At 42.8% G+C, this 7,189-nt stretch overlaps 1 pseudogene; it reads right to left on the bottom strand.

Moving 5' to 3' along the window:
- Window positions 1-3,039: 3,039 nt before the first annotated feature.
- On the bottom strand, window positions 3,040-3,548 carry LOC127694395 (protein C3orf33 homolog; annotated as a pseudogene).
- Between the last annotated feature and the right edge of the window lie 3,641 nt (window positions 3,549-7,189).

Below are 7,189 nucleotides of genomic sequence, written 5' to 3'. Positions count from 1 at the left end.
TGTCTCTCTCTCTCTCTCTCTCTCTCTCTCTGTGTGTGTGTGTGTGTGTGTGTGTGTGTGTGTGTGTGTGTGTGTGTTGTGCACCATATGCCTGGCTACCTGTGGAAGTCAGAAGAGAACATCAGATTCCCCAGAATTAGACTTGTAGGTGGTGTTCAGTCAGCATATCAATGCTAGGAGCTGAACTTGGGTCTTCGGCAGCAGCAACAAGATTATTGTACCAAATATTCTTCTGTTGTAGATGCTAAATGCTACCTTACCTGCTGTCACCATTGTCTCTTCTGCCTCTTCTGGGATACAGCAGCTTCCTCGACCTTCTGTGTTTTGGAACCTGACAGTCTTGAAGAGCTCTATCCAAGTACTATGTAGACTAACCTTGAATTCGTTAACTATCATATGTCTTATAATTTGACTAAAGATACTCATTGGGAAAAGAAGGCTGCAGAAAGAGAGCTGTTCTCCCATCAGCAGAGCAAGGGCCCCTGAGATCAGCACCATTTGTGGCTGTTGGTGTGAGTTTTGCTGTCCTATGAGCTAGGTGATATTTGTCAGGTTTCTCTGCTGTAACCATACTTTAATCCTTCACACCCCAAATCGTATTGATTGTCATGGAGCCTCGGGTTGCGTTCTAGGGATGAGAGGTGGTAGTCATGTCTTTGAGGGCAAAGCACTTCTCTCAACCACTCAGAATTATTCTGCAGGAGATATTTGCCTCTTCTCTACCACGTATTCATTCAACCACCTATGTTTGCCAGTGTGGACCCATTGGTATTTATTTCATTATTGTGTGGCTTCAACTGTTCCAGCTACAGCCATTTTGAGTCTCATAGGTGACTCCTCTGTCTTTTCAATGTTTTGTGTGTATGTATGCTTGCAGTGTGTTTTGTTAAAGATATATAGATAGGTTTAGGTATAGGAATAGTATAGATAGATGATATAGAGATAGAGATATATAATGTTTTTATGAGTGTGTAAAGCTGGAAGAGTGTGTTGGATTCGTGGAGGTGGAGTTACAGCAGTTGTGAGCTGCCCGTCATGGGTGCTGCGAACCAAACTCCGGTCCTCTGGAAGAGCAGCAAGTGCTCTTAACCACCAACATACCTCTGCAGCCTTGGATGGTGTATTTTAAATATCTCTTTACCTTCTGGCACTACATGGTCAACACTCACAATCCCTGCTTTAATCTTAGCATTAATCATTTCTCCAAGATGTCCTGCTATCGTTACTTGGAGAATAGTTCAAACCAAGAGTGTGTGCTGGCTGTGTGCACCACTGTGGGGATGTGCAATCATCTCCCCAGTTCAAGGTATTGTCTTCCACGAGTTCAGCTACCCAGTCTGAAAATACTAAATAGGAAATCCAGAAGTAGACGCTTCACATGGTCTAAGCTGTTCTATGTTCTGTGTGGCGAGACCTTGTTCCATCCCATCCCCCACCTCGGGTGAGAACCACCTCTCTGCTAGTGTACCAATACTGTGTGTCTAAAAGAAAGAACAAGATCAGTTTTCATTATAGTATTTCTTTAACTATCCTTTTTCTAGACATAAATAAGGTGATAAAACTGAAAAAGTAAACAATCATTAAACCATTAAATTATAGCTGCCCTAAATAACTAAGCCAACAAAACTTAAATTGTCTCCTCAGATATCAGCTCTGTAGAGCTGGAGGGTGAACTCAATACCATTTTATAGCTTGTGAGATCCTGAGTTCAGTCCCTAGCACTGGGCAGGGTGGGACACAAAATACTAATTCTATATGTAATGTGTTTATAAAAGGATAAATAGAAATAAGATATGTTCTATGGGGGATGTGATGAGGTGTCGGGAAAGTGGGTGTCTCAGAGGGTCCATGCAGAGGCATTCCATCCCCCTGAAGGACCAGCCACAGGACAGTATAGTATAGAACAGAGTTTAATCAGGGCATGGGGAGGGGAGTTAAGAGGATAGTAGAGGCAGAGAAAGGCAAAGGGAGTGAGTAGAGAAGTAGAGGCTCTCCATGGCCATGAGCACGTGGAGAGAGAGGGAAGAGAAGGGGAGGCAAGAGTGAGAGAGAGAGGAGAGAGAACAGCAGCCCCTTTTATAGAGGGCCAGGCCTACCTGGCTGTTGCCAGGTAACTGTGGGGTGGAGTTTAGACAGAATGCTAATGTGTACACATCCTTCTACTTGGTAATATTTTATAATGTGTCATGCTGCCGTAAAGCATATTATATTAATTATAGTTTATTTAAATTAAGCCTGGTATCACAATATTTTTATTGTCTAAGCTCCACTAGACCAGTATTTCAATCACCTCAAGAAATTTCCATTTTGACTGAGTGAAAAGGGTTCACAAAGTTGCGTACTTCCCTCTTTAGATGTCACCTCTCCACCTCATGGATGCTTCCCCCTTTTCTCTAACATTGTAAACAGCTCATAAATTCCCTGAGTCTCTGAGCTAAAGAATAGTTTGCCCGTGTTGTCCTTCAAGTTTCCATAAGTCCTCCAAACCCTGAAACAATGTGGCTATATCTGTAGGTGAGCTCTGTTCCACTTGTTTTCAATTTTTTAAATAAAATTTTTCTTTCTTTTTTACATCCTGACCACGGTTTCTCCTCCTTTCTGTTCTCCCAGTCCCTCTCCACACCTTCCCTCTGCTCCACCCCCACTCTTCCTCCATTTCTCTTCAAAAAAGGGCAGACCTCCCATGGATATTAACCAATCAAGGCATATCAAGTTGCAGTAAGACTAGGCACCTCTCCTCTTATTGAGACTAAATGAGGCAGCCTAGTAGGAGGAGAGGGTCCAAAAAGCAGGCAAAGGAGTCAGAGACAACCCCTGCTTCCACTGTTAGGAGTCCCCAGAGAAGACAAACTATACAACTGTAACATCCATGCAGAGGACCTTGCTCTGTTCCATGCCGAGTCTCTGTTCAGTCTCTGTGAAGCCTGCGAGCCCAGGTTGATTGATGTATGGTTTTTTTTTTTTTTTTTATTGCATCCTTGACCCCTCTGACACCTACAGTCCTTCCTCCCTTCTTCTGCAGAATTCCCGGAGCTCCACCTAATTGCTCTTTTTCCATCTCTCTCGCCAGGAATCTTTGAATTTTCCCAAATACCCACCCCCTCCCCAGAGTCTTCCATCCATATTTCTTCTCCTTCTTTTAAGGCTGTCAATTCAACTTTAAGTAAGCATCTGTGAATTTTCCAATGAGTTTCAGAGTCATAATTTGCTCCCTTAACAAGAACAGTTTCTCCTCATTTGAACTCATGCGGAAATGCCCCACCCTTGTTCGCTAGAAGGTAAGGAGAGATTGCATTCTCCTGCCTGAGAAGCTGGAACAACAGTGTCAGCTCTTCCTGTAACCAGACCTTATCAGCTTCCGTGAGTTCTACTCCACCCAGTTTATTCAGCAAAACATGTGGCTCCCCTTTCTATGAAGCTACAGTAGGGAAAGCAACAGGAAAGTGTCCTATGACTAGACCACTCTCAGTCATCTGGTGTAACTACCCAAGTAGTTTTACCTTCCTTACAAATTCTACTGGAACATCAGAAAAGGTTGTAAATTTTGATATGGTTTCAGAGGGTTAAAGTTCATGATAGTGGAACAAAGGCACAACAGGTAGGAACATCCATGAGCTTATATTGTGACCCACAATAGGAGACATGTTGTGTGTAACGTATAAAGTATAGAGCATAGTGGGTTTACACATAAAGATACCTTGTCCATACACAGAGCTTGATGATACGCCACAGTGTGGGGGTCTTTGGAATACATTTCCTGGGGTAAATGGAGCCAAATGTAGTTGCTTCTCATCTGAGCTAACAGAAGAATAAGAGATCTTTATGTGTGATGACCTATGTATATGCACATACCTATAAATGTTTCCAAATTTTTAAGTTTCCGTATCTATGGTGAGCTAAAGAGAAATGTATACTGTGCCTATAATGCTAACTGTTACGATGTGGATTATCGGTTTCTTCCTCACATTAACCTGTAGCCTCCTCCCTTAGACCTGGCTCCTCCCATCAGCCCTCTGCACTTGACTTCACCCAGCACATAAAGAGGTTTCAGAATTAATGCTCCATGCCCCCATGGAAAGCAGCTTTTCCAAATACAAAGTGCTTACACAGCTTCTGTTGCCTTCTGACTTACAGACGTATTCCCAAGGTTCCTTACCTTGCCATCTCATCATCTCTTCCAGGGAGTTGTTCCGTACATTTACGATACAGTCAGTAGGCACCTCAGCTTCCTAAATGGTCTTATAAAAACTGTATACCTTAGGATTCTCCGCTTGTGTTGTGATGTTACAAGAGTTTCAATCAATACAATGTGTCATGTATTCATCACTCAGAACAGTTCATTGCCTTAGAAGTTTCCCTTGTGTCATATCTACTAAACCCCCCTCTACATTGCCACCCCTTGGCAACTGTAAGAGGTTGGCAAATCTCTCAATCTACCTGTCTCAGAATGTCATGTACAGATGTGCCTCAGTTTATAATAGGGCTCGTTTCAATAAACCCTGCATGCACTGGTGACGTTGAACGATGAAATGCACTTAGTATACCTCATCTTAAGGCCTTAGAATACCCAGCCTGCCTCAGATGTACTCAGAATACTTACATAAGCCCACAGCTTGGCAAAATCACCCGGCTGTCGATGGACACAGCTAGGAAACGTGTGACTGCACGTAGCCCCTGCATGCATCCAGACTTGTGATTATTTCTGCCTCCATCTGCATATCTATTATACCATCTGGCCTGAATCCAGTGTCAGTGCATACATCCTAGCCTCCCTGCCCTGTGTGTTTGTAACTCTGTGATGGGGGAGAAATCTGGCTTCCAAAATCTCATCACTTACTAACTTATTTGTTTAACTCTAAATGGCTTGTAATGTAGCTTCAGAATAGCCAACCTATGTCCCAGTAAGAAGCAACATGGTCAGCAAAAGTTCTGTCCTGAGGAATAGTCAGTCTTAGGTACTGGTTAATCCTCGGCACAGGTCCACCCTAGGATGCGGTCCCATCCTCAGTTATAGGATCCTTGAGTTCCGGTCATTTTGTCTTCAGTGCTACATCATTTTCCAGCATTTCTCAGACCAGCTCTCACTGCCCCACAATACTTCAGTTTCATCACACAATGCATTTCTAACACTTATTTGTTACAGATAGCATTGTGTTTTGGAATCCTAGTTTATTTTTTTTTAAAAAAATGAAGAAAGAAAAAAAGTCTTGTATATACTAACGTTCATTCTTTGCGACATAAATTTCCATGGGTTGTGACAAATGCATAGAGTCACGCATCAGCTGCCCAATTTCAGCGTTTCTGTCTTCATCTCTATTTCAATCTAAGGACAAACTCAGAGAGCACAAATGCTCCACTGTCTTCTTTACTTGGCTTTGCTTGCAAACTTCATCCACATTATTTGGATAACTAGCTTCTTTCTTGTTATTGTGTGCAATGTTCTGTCATTTGAATTTATCTCTATTTGTTCTGTTAAGTTGGATGTTTGGGCTGCAACCAATTAGGAATTCTTGAAATACGCTGCTGTAGCCAGACATGGTTGTGCACAAATTTAATTCCAGTTCTAGGGAGGCAGAGGCGGGTGTATCTCTGAGTCAAAAGCCAATGCTCTATGGAGCAAGTTCTAGTCTAACAGCAAGACCTTTACTTAAGCAATAACAGGAATGAAACAATGTTGCCATGGCATAGTTTAGATTAGTGGTGTAATCATGGTGTCCATGTTTCTCAACTCACACTCATAATGCTTTTGTTTATGAGAATTTTCTTTTTGGTGCTGAGTTCTATGTTTTAACCAATTATTTTTGCATTTGGGTATTTATAATGGAGGAGGATTCTTTACTAACCTGGCCCATCATCTTCCAGAGCTGTGAAGCATCCCATCCACCTTGAGAGAAACTTTCTAAGATGGAAGTTCCACTGTTTCCATTTAGCCAGGTAGGAAATTGAAAGTCAGAAAGGAGAAATCATTTTGGCTATGGACAGCTGAAACTCGTATTCCATTAGCTCTGGTTTCTGGAACCCAGAGACTGTGGCTTCTTTTGAAAGCTGAAAAGCCTGCCTGACCTGTGACCCAAAACTATGACTTAAAATTTTAAAAATGTCTTCTCTCTCTCAGGTACCAACTGCCCTCAACACTGTTCATGTGTCAGTGTCCTGAGCCAAGGCTTGGCCTATAGGACCCATGATAGACTTGGTGCATCTCTGTGACTTTGACCTTTAGACTGAGGCATTGGAACTTGAGAGGATGGAGGGAGGAAAAGAGAAGTATGAGGAATAGAAGGGAAGATCTGGGTCCTGGCATCAGCTACTATTTCACAAGGCCTGGTGGATTCCACTCTCCCCAACCCAGGAGCCCAAGGCTCTACCTGCCTCCGCAGCAGCATCCTTAATGTGCCACAAGACGCACTGCAAAGTCTGTGCAGCCATAGATGGATACTCTGAGAGCGTCTCCAGAGTGTGTGACGTCTGTGCATAATGCAGACCCTGCTCAGCACTGGATCTCTTCACCCAACAGCCTTAGCAAAAGCAGGTCATTACCTTCCCAGGATCAGAGAGCCAGGTCCTCGTCAAGACTTTAGGTAGACAGGGCCTTGGGTTCAAGCCTTTTGTAACTGACAGGTGTGAGAAGTGTGAACAGCTGGTCCTCTAAACATCCTGCCATCCCATGATCTGGCACTCAGAATCCTTGCCTCTATTATGACTCTGTTGGCTTCGAACTGCTGGTTTTGTAGGCTTATTTTGAGAGATTTGATATAAGGAAGCTCAGACTCAGAAAGATTAAGTTAAAGCCTTAGCTGAAGAATATTTTTAAAATAATTATTTATTTTATGTATACTAGTACACTGTTGCTATCTTCAGACACACCAGAAGAGAGCACCGGATCCCATTACAGATGGTTGTGAGCCACCATGCGGTTGATGGGAATTGAAATCAGGACCTCTGGAAAAACAGTCGGTATTCTTAACTGTTGAACCATCTCTCCAGCCCAAGCTTAAAAAAATTTTAAAGACAAGTCTCAGTATGAAGTTTTGACTGACCTGAAACTTGTTATGTGGACCAGGTTGGCCTTGAAGTCTCAGAAACCTGCCTATTTTCCTGTCTCCTAGGAACAGGAATGTGTTACCATGCCCAGCTTAAAAATCATCTGACTCTGGAGCTTCTGACTTGACACCTAACCATTCCCATTTCT

This window comes from Apodemus sylvaticus, chromosome 10 (assembly GCF_947179515.1).
Source record: "Apodemus sylvaticus chromosome 10, mApoSyl1.1, whole genome shotgun sequence".
Lineage (NCBI taxonomy): Eukaryota > Metazoa > Chordata > Mammalia > Rodentia > Muridae > Apodemus > Apodemus sylvaticus.
Note: the sequence above shows the minus strand (reverse complement) of the source record. Positions and strands in the feature narration are given on the sequence as shown.